The 16,580-nt window shown below is 44.0% G+C and overlaps 1 protein-coding gene and 1 long non-coding RNA gene across 3 annotated transcripts in view; one reads left to right on the top strand and one right to left on the bottom strand.

The window, feature by feature from the left end:
* Eva1a (eva-1 homolog A, regulator of programmed cell death) overlaps nucleotides 1–12,840 on the bottom strand; it is a 52,891-nt gene extending 40,051 nt beyond the window's left edge. Inside the window, exon 1 of the mRNA XM_090336601.1 lies at nucleotides 12,680–12,840. The gene's annotated coding sequence lies outside the window, so the exon portion shown is untranslated. The remainder of the gene's footprint in view (nucleotides 1–12,679) is intronic.
* LOC150060503 (uncharacterized) lies at nucleotides 3,291–14,323 on the top strand. 2 transcript variants are annotated; one of them, XR_016536235.1, is made up of 3 exons: nucleotides 3,291–3,410; nucleotides 4,109–4,339; nucleotides 14,273–14,323. It is a non-coding gene; the product is annotated as an uncharacterized LOC150060503 (long non-coding RNA). The 2 variants fall into 2 exon arrangements; XR_016536234.1 differs by lacking the exon at nucleotides 14,273–14,323 and adding an exon at nucleotides 5,613–5,980.
* The last annotated feature ends 2,257 nt before the right edge of the window (nucleotides 14,324–16,580 follow it).

Genomic DNA, 16,580 nt, shown 5'->3' with positions numbered 1-16,580 from the left:
AAGGGGTTCAGCTTTCAAAGCTACGGCTGCTCTGGGGGGAAATTCCAAGATGGTGAAGTGATCAGCTGTAACCTCATATCTGGTGTCATGCATCACTCACATGGGGGGTTCAGTAACTGGTCCCAAACCGGGTTCTCCAATTACACATATGGCCATTAAACTTTCTTAACCAGTGTTACCTTGATAGGGAAATGTTCCTCCAAATTCTTAGAGAATAGTTGTGCTCTACATCTCACCAAGTATAAGGTAAGAGAGACAGCCAGTGTCATTTATTCATCCATCCTCAGTTCATCATTATTCACATGCATGTTGCACAGGACAAAGAACACATGCTCAGGAAAGACAAAACGGGGGTCACAGAGTTCCTGTCTCTATGTCTACAATTATCACTTCCAGGCAGGGGTGTTGACTCCACCCCTGCTTCACTTCCTGTCTTCCCCTTCCAACACCTCTAATCTCTTCTAGCCCTGACTAGCCACACTGATGCCCCATTTAACATCAAGACTAGTGGTGTTGGCCCAGTACAGTGGCTCAGGCCCACCCCAACATCTTGTCCTTCTGTGGACAAGATAAAAGGTGCATCAAGATAAAAGGGAAGAAACAAGAATTGTAAAGAACACCAGCTTAGATCACAGGTGTAGCACAGGTGAAAAACCTCAATGGATTTAGATTTTCACTAATATACTCCATAAATAATCAGTTCATCTTTGCTGGCCACTCAGTATATGCTCCGAACTGGACCAAGACCTTTATCTGTATAGTGTAAAGTACTGATATTCAGATATCTATGTGAATGCCATCCTGTGAAATAATAAGTTGTGTCTTTGGGCAAAGGGCTTAGCCTCTCTGTCAATTAGTCTGGTAAGCAGGGAAATACCAGAGCTAACCTTAAAGAGGCATATAAGTTAAGCAACAACAACAGAAAACTTCACAATATGCTAAGGTTGAATCACATGATAGCTTAAGTTAAGCAATTATTTTCCCATTAGTTTGTCACACTCATGGTTTACCAGGAAGGCAAACTGTTTTCCTTCATATTCTACCAATAGGACATTGAGAGTCTGAGTCTACTCACTCAAGGTCATAGAACTAACAAGTGCCAAAGCTGGGATTTGAAAGCTTTAGCCAACATTGTGAAAACAGAACTATGACAGCTTCTACATAGACAGAAACCACTTGTAAGATTAACAAGGGATCCCCACAGGAGGCAGTAAATAACACAAGGGAGATACTGAAAAAGGAAATGAACACAGGTTGGACAAGAGGGAGCAACAGAGCTGTCTTAGAAATGGAAAAATCTTTCATCCCAAAGGTGCCTTGAATCCTACACTCAAAAGAATGATGGGGGCATTTGCCAACTGAGGAGGAAAGGGGGCCTTCCAAGAAGTAAGGACCCAGAATACAAAAGAGAGAGAGAGAGAGAGAGAGAGAGAGAGAGAGAGAGAGAGAGAGAGAGAGAGAGAGAGAGAGAGAGAGAGGGGGGGGGGGGGAGAGGAAAACAGAGAAGTAAGATAGGGCAAGAACACAGAGAAAGTGGGGAGGTGAGGTTGGGCAGGTGAATTGGAGTTGAGCCAATGAGGGACAGACAGGTCACAGATGAAATTTGGTAGTGTAAAGACTACTTTCCACGCTGACATGTGCAGAGATGGCGCTACCTTCTAAATGTAAACCTGTAGATCCTTGCTCCTTCTTTTAGCCATGGAAGAACCAACAAGGGTTTGAGGCTTCATGGGGACATAATCCATTGTGGATTTAGCAATAGAATTCTGGGTCAGGGCGAGGGTGGGGGGGTCACAGGAGACAGGGGCTGGTCTAAGCAAAGCAGAGAAAAAGATGAGAGAAATAATGGTACTGAGTGTGTGCCACTAAGTTAATTAAGCTAGAGTTTCCAAGCACTATTAACATAACATATGTTGGAATGAGGCTGTCCTTCCAATATGGGATGTTTAACAGCATTCTTAGCTTTTCCCATCAGAAGAGCCTTCCTTCCCACTTACATTGGTGACCAAAAATGGCTCCAGACTTTACCTGATGTCTGTAGGTAGGGAGCAAATTCAAACCCTTTGTTGATTTAAACTTTAAAACCAAACTCTACTTTTAATTTAAAATCTACCATTCCTGGTAGATTAGCTTCCTTTCAGAGAGGAGAGCCTCAAGGCAGCCCTCGGTGACAGAATTACAGGATCTGATGACTGACTACAGGGTGATAAGCGCATGAGGCTTGAAGGTGAAGACATCAGTGTTGGCTATTTAACCGCAGACAGTAGGCACTAGTAAAGAATTTAGATTTGAAGAGGGTCCAGATGCATTTGCCATAAAGCCTTCCCTGTGGAATAAGCAGAAGGTGGCAGATTCTTGCCCAAACTGAACGTAAGAAGCCCAGGGTAGGGCTGGATTGGCGGTGTGAGGCCAGCTGAGATCCAAACCCTGCACTTTCCACCCTGTGTGGCCGCATTACCTCCCGGCCAAGTGAGTTCCAGTCCTTCCCCATTCCCCACCCCTGCCTTCAGGACCCCTCAGGTGAGTGGTGGGCGGGCTGACTGCGCCCCTCTCTAGGAACCAAGCATCGAGGCTTTAGGGGGCGCCAACAGCATTGCCATTCCACAATCCACTGATCTCAGGGTCTTGGGGGGGGGGGGGCGCCAAATGGGCGCAAAGAGCTTAAAGCCCCTGAAACGAGCCGGGTAAACAGTTCGACGTAGGCCAGGGGCTCATCTTGTGCCAGGAGCATTTAGGGCCTATGAGTTCCTGGCCCGAGGTCAAAGCCGGACACTGGCGTGGACCGGCCGCTCAACCTTGAATCTGGAGGAGAGAGGCGCCCAGATGTGGTAGGGACCCATTCTAGAAACCAAGCTGCAGACACCCCGTATCTGAAGTTGTCTGACGCGATAAAAGTAGCTCGTGGAGGGGAGGAAGCAAAGGGAAAATAGGAGGAAATGGAAGTTTTTTTTGTTGTTGTTTTTAAAAAAGTAAAAGAACCCCCTGAGGGAACCCTGGGCAGAAGTTCGGGAACAAAGCAGCGGCTTTCAGGTCAGAAATGCCCTGGGTGTCTCGGAAGAGCCAGGGGACCCGGGTTTGGAAAGCCAGGTGCCCTGCGCCCTGGGCGCGCGCTCCGGGGCTCCGCTTACCTTCGCCGGGTCCCACCGAGCGGCACTTCCGGGGGCTGCGCTCCGGGCGCGCGGGGGGCCGAGCCGGGGAATCCCGAGCCGATCACCCACGGGACCACGAGACCAAGTGCCGATCGCGAGTTGGAGTTGGCACCGACGTCGACGCCTCGGAGAGGAATCCCAGCGGCCTGGCTTGGGGTCAGGACTGAACCGGGGGGTCGCGGGGTCCCGGCCTTGGCGTTCAGGGGCGATCGCTCCGAACCCTCCACACTCTAGAGGAGTCTGCAGGAAGGGTTGTTAAAGGTTGTCTCTTTTCCTCCGGCCTCCCCCACCCCGCTGCTCCTCCACCCCTTCGGCTCGGGACCTGCCCTCCCTCTCTCCCGCCCCCTTCCCCAGCCCCTGTGGGCGCCCTCGAGACGCGAAACCTGAACGGCTGCCTGCGGCGCGGCGCCTCCCTCCGCTCCAGCTCCGGACCGCCTCCCCGCGCTTCCGACTCACCGTCCCTAGGGCCTGGAGGTCCCCAGGTCGTCCTGACCCCACACCCGGGCTTCCAGCCTCACCCCCTGCAGCCAGGACCCCGGCCCTCCCCCTCCCCCCCCCACAGAAAAGCAAAAGGACCCCGGCCCTCCCCCTCCCCCCCCACAGAAAAGCAAACCTCCCGGCCCCAGCCTGCATCCATCCTCTCATTCCTGTCCCGTCCCCGGGTTCCAGCCGGTATTAAAACGCTGGTCCAGACAGGAAATAACCACTTACTTAGTTAAGTTTAATCGACTCCCCCACCCCCGCCCCCAACCCCTCCGGTGAAACGTTTAAAGCTTGATGAGGGTGCATAATCTCGCTGGAATGTACATTTTTATCGGAGAGGAGTCGTCTTTGTTTGGCTTTACTCCCTTGGGTTGGAGGTTTGTGTGTGTTAAATTCGACAAGTGTTTATTGAGCGTCTGATAGGCGCTGAACTGGGTGCTGGGCATGCTGAAGTGAGCCTTCATTTTTGTTCCTAGGCCATCGTCACCTGTGATGAGTGCAGGTGAAGCCGGGGTCCAGAGATGCAGGGAACTCTGAGAGCGGGGCCAAAGAGTGGAAGCGCCTTCTGTGGAATGAACGCACCCTAGGCACAGGCAGGCCAGAAGGAGAAAGCCCCATCAGGAGGCAGTCTAGTAAATTCATAGGATGAGGAGTAACAGTGGGGGACCAGGAAGAGACCAGCCACTCTGCCAGCCCACCAGGAAAAGGTAGGAGCTGCCTGGAGCAGTGGAATGGAATCCATCTAAAGATGGGATTAGTGAAGATGCCTGCCTAGGGTGGAGATGATGAGGAATTACAAGCAAAGATTCCCTCCGGCTTCTGGCCAGAGGGACTTGTGACCAGAGTCTCAGAGCACTTCCGGAGCCGCACCTGCAAGTGTGGTCCGTGGACTGGCAGTACTCAGAGGACCTAATTAGAAATGGACACTTTCCACCCTCCCTTAGCCTGCTGAATCAGAATCTGCACTCTAACAGAATGTGAATTAGGGTTTGGGACTGTGGCTCTCCACAATATGGTCCGTATGTCATATTAATTCTATTAGACCATGTTTCCCAGATTGTATGTTAAAAACACCTGGGAGGCCTTATAAACCAGTAGGAGGTCCCAGCCTCACTCCCCCTACCTCTTGTCCCACAAAAGACTTCCTTTATTGGAATGAGATGGAGATACCATTTTCTGAAATAGTCACCACATCATCTAACCATTGCTAAAGCTGAGAACCACGGTTCTAGACTTATTCAAGAGCTACTTCACTTAGCCATGAGTTTAGCCATAAAACTCTTCACAAAGAAAAATAACACCCATGTGTTACAGAGACACAACTTATCACACTCCTGTGACTGCTGGTTTGGTAGAAAGGGCCTTTGTTTCCAAAACACATCTAGGGACTGAGTCCTAACCTCTAAATGCCCATAGGTTACTATCTAGGGCAAGTATTCCTCTCTCTGGCAGACAGCAGTTTTCCTCTCTCTGGCAGACAGCAGTTTTCCTATCTGTATGAAGTACACACACTTAACTGCCTCTGAGTTCCACACCCCACCTGCTCTCCTCTGAACTCCTGTATCAGCAGGCAGTACTGAGAAGGTCTTCTGATGTAATGTAGTGTGTGTGGCTGCCTGGAATGCAGCACGCATGGATTCCACAGATCACAGGTTTGCATGTGGAGCACAGGGCCACACACATCGCTGGTAGTCAGTAAATGTTTGGGGAATGAAGGAAGAGACGAATGCAATGCAATTGCTGGTAGTTGAGTGTAGACATTCCCATGAAACTACTTGACCCTAGATTGTTTTACAGTGACTAGACGGCCCTCATCCAGAGCCCACTCATTTGCATCCCAGTTTAGAGAAAGGATATAAGATGCACTGTGACCCAGTCAAGCTTTGCATGATTAGTAAGAATGGCAATATTAGTTGAATGATTAGATCATGCCAATAGTCGAGCTGCTTACTGATATTGCCTCATTTCATTAAAACACAGAGACTGTTGGACACCTGCTCTTCAACAGCTTTTAAAAACCATGGATATGAAGAGACTAATGTTGCCATTGCCATCTAGAGCAGCCAGATATAGGCCCATCCACTGACTGCTAAGCAAAGAACCCCCATTGGTATTTCTGTGGGTGAGCCTCCATCCTTGCATGAGAAGATGCTTTGAGGGAAGTGTTTCAGATTCTACAGAAATACAGACTTTCAGGGGCTAAGTCCGAGGGTCTATAGGCTATGTCTTTGCCTAGCATACATTAGGCCCTGGGTTCTTTCCTTATTAGCACTTCAAGAAAACAAAAGATAACAAGCAATCCTGTAAATCCTGAGTTTTAAGCTAGCCTGAGTGATGCAGCAAGACTTTGTGTCAATAAGTAAGTAAATAAATAAATAGATTCCTGAAAGGTCTAGTCACTTCCTGGTAGTATGGATGTACATGTGTGTGACTGCTACATGAACTGCCTTTAATGAGAGCCTTAGATAACAAGCCTGTGCCAGTCCTGTTCACACCTTTTCTTTTAGTCCTCTTAGTCACCTAATATATTATGCACTCCTGATCTTTCATTTTATAAATCTGACCATTGAAGTTAGATGAGATTAAGGTCAATTTGCATCTGAAGGCCAGGTTTTTTTCAAGTGGTTAATTCTCCTGACAATGCTGCGCGCATCATCACCAGCCCATCCTCCATCCCTCCATCCCTCCATGAAGAGAGAATCCTTGTTTCACAGCTCATTCACTGGTTAGAGTTCAAGTTATCAGAATTCTTCAGGCCTAATTCTTTTCCCAAACATATCATTGATTGCACTTTTAATGAGGTCTTAGGTGGTGGTGTGACACTCCATAGCACAACAACACAATAGAATAGACAACCCACAGACTGTTAAAGGACATTGAAAGCACCAGGATGATTTATACAAAGATGGGAGCCCTGCACAGTGGCTCACACCTGTAATCCTAGCTACTCAAGAGGCTGAGATCTGAGGATCGAGATTCAAAGACAGCCAAGGCACTAAAGTTTATGGGATTCTTACCTCCAATTAACCATAGAAAACTGGAAGTGGCACTGTGGCTCAAGGGGTAGGGCAGTAGCCTTTAGCTGAAGAGCTCAGGGACAATGCCCAGGCCCAGAGTTCAAGTCCCATGACCACCCCCCCCCCAAAAAAGATGGGAGAGTCTAGCTGAGTGCTTATGGCTCATATCTATAATCCTAGCTACTCAAGAGGCTGAGATCTGATGACTGTGGTTCAAAGCCAGCCTGAGAAGAAAAGGCCATGGGACTCCTATTTTCAATTAACCACCAGAAAACTGGAAGTGAAGCTGTGGCTCAAAATGGCAGAGCATTAGTCGTGAATGAAATAGCTCAGCACAATGCTCAGGCCCTGAGTTCAAGCCCCATGACCTACTCAAGGGAAAGAAAAGGGACAGATTTTTTTTTTTTTTTTTGCCAGTCCTGGGCTTGAGCTCAGGGCCTGAGCCCTGTCCTTGGACTTTCTCAAGGCTAGAGCTCTACCACTTGAGCCTCAGCACCACTTCGGCTTTTTTCTATGTATGTGGTACCGAGAAATTGAACCTGGGTCTTCGTGCAAGCTAGGCACTGCACACTACCAGTAGGCCAAACTCCCGGCCCCAGAAAGAAATTTTTATTATTAAAATGATAGCATTAACTATCAATAAGACTTACAATTGATTACATGTGAGAAACAGACATTTAGTTCTTGTGCCAGGCCATGGAAGATACTCAGTGGCTTGGTGATAAAGCTTTATTCGAAGGTCCCATAAGATCTTCTGGGCTGGCCTTAAAGGCAGTGGTGGTCTAGAAATAAAAGTTGGGATTGGATGCACCAAAGGAACTCACAGGGCAGAGAAGAGAATCTGTGTGTAACCTGTATAGCTTCACTTCTCACTCAAAGAGAGGAATTGGAAGAGGAAAAGGATTCATCCTAGGAAACCAGTCTGAAGCTCAGGATCTCCAAGTCTGGACTCAGGGTTGTGATCTTGGGCTGTTGGTGTGAGAAGCTTTGCTGATATGGACAGGTGACTCCAGCAGATGGGGCTTCCCTGGTGGAGTGCAAAGATCACGGACAACCTTGTTCACAGTATAGTGAGTCCTTGTCCCAGGAGTGTCCTCATAACAGGGTGAGTTCCAAGCCAAAGAAATTGAGCAATTGAGCCACAATCTCCAATGGTAGACTTTTAGAAAACAACCAGAAAAAAAAACTCTTTTGTTAGTATTTGATGCATACAGTCAGTCTGATCATCAGTTTTATAGGAAATGCAGTCAAAACCCCAGGTCCTTCAAGTTAGGCCTTCTCCCAGTCTGAAGACTAGTGATCTGAATTCTCTTGGGTCAACTCGCAGTAAGGAGTTCAATCCCTACAAATGAACATGGAAATTACGCCCCTCCCTGGTTCCCCATCCCTGGGCTTGATTCTACTTTGGGTGAGTAAATAATCCCAACATGGCGAAGGGTAGGAAGTCTGGTTGCAGCCTAGGAAAGTACAAATGATTGAAACCAGAATCAGTGCTTGCTTCTACTATGGCATTGCTATTTACAAGAAGCCTTCAAACTTCCAGCTCTTATTAATTCCAGAAGTAGTAAATGATCTCCAGGAGTGGTGGGAGCAAGGAAATAATGTAAATGGAATAATGAAACACAAAGGAAATTGCCTCATGGCCCAAGGAAAGGCTAATGGATGTACAGATTGAGACACCAATGTGTCACAAATAATGATGTCACTTTAGGAAAACTAGGTAGCTGAGTTTTTCTTTTCTTTGTCTTCCTTTCCTTTTCTATTTTTTAAAATAATTTGCCCTATGGTCATTTCATTTTTATCCATCTTAACAAAAATAAGCTTGAAAAGAAAATGTATACATGTGTTAAATGTTAGTTTGGAGAAAAGAAAACCAACCTCTCTCTCTCTCTCTCTCTCTCTCTCTCTCTCTCTCTCTCTCTCTCTCTCTCTCTCTCTCTCTCTCTCTCTGTTTATTTTTTAACTCATTGACTCATGTTTGCCATCCCATTTCAGGGCAGAGTAATGAGATTTCTGTTAAATCTCATGGGCAGTCATTAACCAGGTGGCATTTAAAAGCATTCATTCCACACCAGCCTGTGAAAGTGAAGCTGGCGATTTGAGTGTTAGCTACTAACACCATCTAGACAGCAATGGCTGAAGAATACAGCATCTCTGGTTTATAGTTCTTCCATCAACATTTTATAAGGTCTGGGGGATTCCTTTAATCCACAAATAAATCAGTGATGACAATTACCTCTCTGTGATGTTCTAGTTTCCAGATGTACATGACCAAATCCCACCCCCCCAAAAAAAGAAAAACAGAAAAACAATCCATGCTTTTCAACCCCTTGTCTTCCTTTCCCAGATATGAACATTCATCCAAACAGAAAAATAGGAAGAGATGCAGAGAGCACCATTAGTTGTCAAGAAGAATTTTTAGTGAAACTAAAACTTGTGGAGACTAGATAGCTACAAAGCTAAATCTTTAGCCCTGGAGCTTATTTACTGGTAAAGTGCTTGCCTAGCACGCATGAAGCCCTAGGCTCAATTCTTCGGCACCACATACACAGAAAAAACTGGAAGTCATGCTATGGCTCAAGTGGTAGAGCTCTAGCCTTGAGAATGCCCAAGGACAGTGCTCAGACCCTGAGTTCAAGAATTGGGACTGAAAAAACAATCTAAATCTTCACTATATTCTAATCACATTTCTCCTTTTTTAAGCAGCAATGTTCTCCAGAAGGGTGAAATAACATCCATTACACATTGTCTTTATCTGTTCTGTTGCAGAATTCAAGCTTATCTCATTGAATTATTTCCAAGTCAGAAGAGTAGGGATCTGAATTCTCTTGATCCGGTGGCTTTATCTTGAGTGGGATAATAGAATGGAAATAAAAATATTTCTCTAGCCTGCTGTTGACCAATACATTTTTTCTGATTAATGATAGGTCTTAAATCAAAACATACTCATCAGTGAGACCATAAACAGAGTTTTGTATACTTTTTTCCTTCTTTACTTGCTTCTGTATTTTCTATTAGGAAAGTCTCCTACTCTGGGTGACACCTCCTCTACTTTCTTTCATCTTGGCTAACAAGGTTAAATAAGCAGAAGCAGAAGTTTAATAAATCATCCATACAAAACAGACTCTAATAACAGGAACTTGCTATAAAAATGAGAGGATTAAATGATAAATAATGTTATGGTGGAACTATAAAACATCTAGAGAAATTGCTAATACTTATTTTTTTAAAGAAAATACAAGCTAGATCCCTGGTCATAATATGCATTGTCTCATAAAGTTGTCAATAAGATAAATATTTATCTTTATATTGAAAATAACATTGACTCTCATTATAAAATTGAAAAACCCATTGTATTTTCATCCCATGACCTAGGGTTTTTTTTTGTTTGTTTAGATCACCCATCATATGTAGAAAACAATGCAAATCCAGAGCAGAAAGAAACAGTAGAGCTTGGAATAAAGAGTAAATCTGAACTGAAATAGCTCAGTGCAACAACATAACTGACCTAAACATTTGGCCCTAATTCAGAGTTGCATTCCTTCAGGGCTAACTGGAAAGCTCTCAAATTCCTCAAAGATGGATTTTCTATAACTGTGAAAGATACTGGCTGGAGAAAGAAATAAAGATATACATTAAGAGAAGAGAAGATAGTGAAAATTCCACCATGTATGCATGTCATCAGCTTTCTGATCTCATCAAGTTTATATTAGTAATTTTTAGACCCCAGTGTCCTTATGAATGGTGTGCTAGATCTCATGAAATTTCTGCTGTAGCAGAAGTTGACCTTGGTGTTTAAATTGGAAGGATTTCTAGTCCTAAACTGGTATCTGCAACCAGCAACTGGCCAGTCTCCTGTGTATGAAAGTCAAACTGGGTTCTGAGTCTGGGTTCCACATCTACTTGTAGATGTGTTCAGGAATCTGAGATGTTTATCTAAGAGTAGATGAGATCATAAATGAATAGCTGGTTCATTTGATTCACCAAAGGAAAAGCAACCTGGAAATGAGCAAGTTGGATTACTATATTTATAATGCATTACGCAAGGTGACATTTGCTTTATTTGTAGTGGTTTACTCAAATTTCCAACTTGCAATGAGATGTACAGAGAGACAGAGCTTCCACACAGATGAGTAGCTTCAAAGACCCTGTGCACATGGGAATTTGTTCAGGGGATGGAGGGGAGCTTGAGGTAGGGGGAGTCTATCTTCTCTGTGCTTCAGGTCCCTGCTTGCCAGACCTTTCCTTTTCAGCTTCACTTCCTATTTCCTCATCTTTAATCATTCCTCTGCCTCCTTGCCCCCAGCTTTGAACATGCCTGAACATCCCGCATCATTTATAACATGTTTCAGCTACTATGCACAGAAGTTCCCCAAAAGGCTAAAAATAGAATTACCATCTGATCCAGAAATCCTCCTTGGATAAATTAGCCCAAAGGTTTGAAATCAGTTTGTCAAAAAGAATGTGCTTTCTCATGCATATGAAAACAATGGGCACAATAGCCAAGTTATAGAGTCAAGTTAGTTATCAGTCGATGGATATGTAAAGAAATTAGAGTATATATACAAAATGGATTAGTATTTATCCTTAACAAAGAAATAATGTCATTAGTTACAGTATGGCTAGAATTTGAACATTATGCTAAGTGAAATAATCCAGGAAGAAAAAAGTGAAGGATGTGGAGAGCACCATTCATATGTTGCAATGCTCATGACTATGTGGAATCTAAGATAACATAGGCTCAGGAAGGAAGATCATATAATAGTAGCTATAGGGTCTGGAGGCTGGGAAAAATGGAATATGATGGTCAAAGTATTAATAATATTAGGCAAGAGGGTACGATTTTTTTCAAGTTCTATTGCATGATCTGGTGAGTATGACCAAATACAACTAATGATAATTAAAACTGCTGAAAGTAAATTTCAAATATTCTGACAACACACATGCACACACAATATAGATAAATAGACACTGGTGGCTCATGCCTGTAAATATTAGATACTTAAGAGGCTAAGAACTGAGGCTCAAGCTTCAAAATTGGCACTGAGTGGAAAGCTTATGAGATTCTTAACCTCCAAACTGGAAGTGGCTCAAGTGGTAGAGCACTAAGTAGACTTGAGTGAAAAAACTCAGGGACAGGAGCCAGGCCCTGAAGTCAAGCCCCAGAACTGGCATCCTCATACATACACACACAAACTAAAAACAAACAAAAAGATACATATTTGAGGTGCTGGGTATGTTAATTTGTTTGATTTAATTACCCAATTTACCTCACATGCTTCATAAATCATAATGCCTAGAATACCATAATGTATTCATTTCTACAGTAATATAAAAACAAATAAAATGAAAATTAAATAAAATATGACCATAAATTACTAATAGACATTACATTTTCTTAATTCATTATATCTTTTTCTGTGTCTTCGTTTTTTTTGTTTTAGATATTTTTTTATTCAAAGATTCTCAAAAGAAATAAAACAGAAAAAGCTAACGATCTGATCAGATATACAGTTCAAAAATGTCTTTTGGCATTTAACAAGTCCTAGGAAAGAAAACTACAGTTATCTTAACCGGACAAATAAGTTACCACTGGCAAGTTTGGGGTGCTAGTAAAACACAAATAAAAAATGAACTGTCTTGATCATATAGATATCTCTGTGAAAATCTCTTTTTTCAATCTGTTACAAAAGGTCTTTCCTCTGTATATAAAAAAATAAAAAGAAAAAATCAGTTAAACATCACATAGTAGACAGCCATTAAATTATTAAAAATTAATTTATGTGTCTTTGTTTTTTTCAATAACCAGCCTTCTCAGACAAATAGAATTTCACATTATCTTCATTTTATTCATCAATCATCAGTTCTAGATTTTGTCCTTCAAATCTGCTGGAACTGACCTAATTTATGTCACCAATGGGTGCCTCTGTGCTTGTGCTCTGATCTGACTGCAGGTTTGGCACCATGGCCACATGTTTCCTCACACTCTCTCTTCATCTCCACTTCCCCATTTCTGAGATCCCCTCTTACCTTGGCAATCTTCTTGCATCAGCTTGGCTTCACAGCAAATGCTTCAGTTCATATCACTAAAATACCTGCAGGATACTGAGACTTCTTAACCCAGAATGCAAAATCCTTCTGTGCCGGCCCCTACCTGCCTCTCCCAGCCCGCCCATAACAACCTGCCTCATGCTTCAGCCGTGTCAAGTTCTTCATAGTCTCCCAAACATGTCAAGCTATTTCACACTCTGTACCTTTGTACAGAGTGTTCTCGTGACTCCACCCGCGTCCTCCTGAGAAATTCCAGCTCATCTTTCAAGACTCAGAACAAAGGTGAGGAATTCTGAGCAGCCTTCTCTGCCCTGATCCCCACTGTGTCCCCAGTGTCTGACGGATCTTCCTTGTAGAGCTGTGCGCTGTGCCTTCTCTCCTGGATGAAAGCCCTGTGACACTAGTAGGTGCTTATTCATACCTGTGAACCCAGAGATTTGCACCATACCTACGGCGTGATCAAAATATAAGAGACACCTTAACTTCTCTAAATTAATGTCCCCAAAATTAATTTCGACTCTGTAGGGAAAATGGAATTTCAGTCATTATTGGGGAACGCCCTCAAGAGTTGCATAGAAGCCGATGGTGACTCTCAATAACAGAATACTTGAAGAAGTCCTTACGGCTGTGTGTGGATATGAAGAACACATCCAGTTTATTATTCTGGTTCCTGCATGGAGCCACAAAACAAATTCACTTGAAGCTTGAGCTTGGGGAATAATTTGACAGGTACACTCAAGGCTACAGCACTTAACATTAACAAGTGATCATACTTTCTGGATACTCCCTATAGTCTTATTCTTTTATGTGGGATGCTTCTGGCCTGCAAGTCAGGTTATGCATCCTTAGCAATGCACAATGCCCACATCAGAGTGGTCTGATTTCCCTCCATCACACAGCCCACTGAAATGAACAGAAGTGTGGAGAAATATCTCCCATTGGAAATTCAGTTCTCTACAGCCCAGAGAAGAAGAAAATGAATATCCCAATAAGTTATTCTACTGTATAACTACCCACAATGTCATGTAATTACCCCATTAACTGCAGAAGTGTCCCTGAAAAGCATGATTGAAATTCTTCATGTGAAGAAATCTCCATCTAACAGTTCTCCTCACCCTAAGCCTCTTTTTCTCCTTCTGAGCCAGAAGAGAGAGAGGGAGAGGGAGGTAGGGAGGAAGAGGGAGAGAGAGAGAGAGAGAGAGAGAGAGAGAGAGAGAGAGAGAGAGAGAGGGAGGGAGGGAGGGAGGGAGGGAGGGAGGGAGGGAGGGAGGGAGGGGAGGGAGAGGGAGAGGGAGAGGGAGAGGGAGAGGGAGAGGGAGGTAGGGAGGGAGAGGAGAGAGAGAGAGAGAGAGAGAGAGAGAGAGAGACAGAGAGAGAGAGAGAGAGAGAGAGAGAGAGAGAGAGAGAGGTCTGAAATGCCTGGGGTCCTCAGCCTGTAGCCCAGGGACACAGCTCACATGGCAAGTTCATCTGAGCTGCTGACTTGAGTTGCTGACAGAGGGCATTCACAGCAGCTGCGCTAACCTACTTTCTCTCATGGATGATTTTAATCTCATTAATTTTTTTGTCTAGCCTATGAAAACACAGAGAAGCAGGGCTGGGAGAAGGCAGGAGAGAGAAGCTACAGGTCAGGAGCAAAGTGGCAGCTAAATCCCATGGGATGAAGCAAACACCAATGTAATCCTTTCAGGAAAACAAGTATTACTGCAGAAGAGAAAGCTGCCAATGTAACTTTGTTCCAAGAATAAAAAGCCCATTTTCCCTCAGTGTTTGCTTTTCTCTTTTTGATCCCTTCAGAACCCTCTGGAAATGCCTGGCCAGCGATTTTTCTCCCCTCTGAGGCTAGAGGTAAAGGAAGCATTCGCTTGAGAATCTTCAAATGAAGGGAGAAGCAGGGGATTTGGGGCAGTGCTGGAGCCACTAGGCCTGTGGGAGCCCAGAATTCCAGATGTTTTAGTGAAGTTTAATCACCACAAATATGCCACAGTGTTTCCAAACATGCTGTCATGATGCCCAGGAGCTATTTAAAAAGGAATTATAATGGATAGGGTCTATTTGACCAAAGCCACCCGGAGTCCTGGGAGCTGGAAAATGAGAAACAAAAGGCGAAGCTCCAGTGGGTTAATGTTTAGCTTTGGTCCCAGGCGAAGTAAATGCCTGCACACAGCGAGGCCACCGAGAGCATGCCCTCACCAGGGGAGTTTACGGTTCAAGTGCTCTAGAAACCACAAACCCCAGTTACTCACATAGTTTCCCTTCTTTTCCCAGAGAGCTTCATTTCAAGGAGGCGGTGGGTAAGGCAAAGGCAAGAGAAGATATAAAGGTTTTGGCATGAAACAGACCTGCCTTTACTTCTGTTTCTCCTTCTTCCTACAGACTCTAAGAACTCTGCTTTTACATCTGACACAGAATAATACTACTGCCTTTATAAGATGATGATGATGATAGATACATAAACACTTAACATCGTGCTTTTCTCTAAGTTTTTAATAACTGCCAATTCCCCTTAACCACATCTCCTGAAGCACATCACACAAACCAGAAAATACTATGCAATGGTTAGTGGAAAAGCTAATGACCAGGCTGATGTAGAAGTCGAGAAATAGAAAATCTACCCAATGGAATGTGACATTAAAATGAACATACAAGCCTAGTGCGTCAAATAACGGCACATGTAATGCCATTGAATGTCACTAGCCTCATCAATTGTAAAGGTCCCGAAGGGAAGAGGTATCTAAGAAGCTTAGTGGAAAAGGACAAGTTTGTTCTGAATACATAGGCAAGAAAGAACTGGGTGTATTTTGGGGAAAGCCAACAGACTTACTTGTCTTACACAGGAACCTCTTAGGGAAGATACCTGCAGAGAGAATTGCAAAATGAGTTGGATGAAAAATGATGGCCAATTCATTGTCGCTCTTCTCACTGAGAGGAGAGGGGGAGATATCTCTTTCTCAATCTGAGCTGGCTCAATGATGGTGTCACAAAGAGAATGCAGCCAATGTGGGCCTATTCCAATGTCTGAGTCCACTCAGTTTCTAGAAGTGAATTGCACAGAGTAATTCATACTGAGTCATTGTGGTGTATCACACAGGCAGGGTAAAAGCAGAAGGCATAAACAACCTGGGTTTTATAATATAGCCACTCCCATGATAACCCATTAATCTGCTAATCCATGAATGGATTAATCTATTCAACTAGAACACTCATGACGCAGTCCCTGCCAAGGGCTTTTACTTTCAAATATCTTTAACCTAAGGCTTTGAGGATCAGGCTTCTAACTCATGAATTGGGGGGAACATTTTCCAAGCACAGATTCCATCTCTATCTCTACCCCAAACTTATGACCTTCTTACATATGAAAGAATATTCAATCCCAATGGCTTCTAAGCCTTATTCCTGCACCAATTTATAAGTCTTAAAGCTAGACTCTCAGGTATTTGGAGTCCGTTCTCATGACAGGCAAGTTTGTACTGGTTGTTGATGATAAGCCTCAGTTTTTATCAGCTGAGCCTCTGTATATGGCTGGTTTACATGTCCTCATGGTGTTTCCCAGTAACAAGCCTGGCAAAAGGCCAGGCTAAAAGTTACAATACCCTTTTTTTTTACTTAGGGTATATTAATTGTACATGCATATATTTTGGTCATATTCATCACCTCCATATAACGCCTTTTAGATTTAGCCTCAGAAGTCACGCACCAACCCTCTCTCTAGATAGGCTGCAGGGGGCCATCCCTGGATTTGTGTGGGAGAGAATGCCACAAAAATCACAGATACCAGGAGGTAACAGTCACTGGAGGCCATCTTGGAGGCTCTGCCCTCTGCTCCAAATGCAATGTGATTTAAGAGCCTGCCATCCATGTCGTAGGGCTAAGGGACGTC

Source organism: Megascapheus bottae, chromosome 7 (assembly GCF_031878675.1).
Source record: "Megascapheus bottae isolate mThoBot1 chromosome 7, mThoBot2.hap1, whole genome shotgun sequence".
NCBI lineage: Eukaryota > Metazoa > Chordata > Mammalia > Rodentia > Geomyidae > Megascapheus > Megascapheus bottae.
Note: the sequence above shows the minus strand (reverse complement) of the source record. Positions and strands in the feature narration are given on the sequence as shown.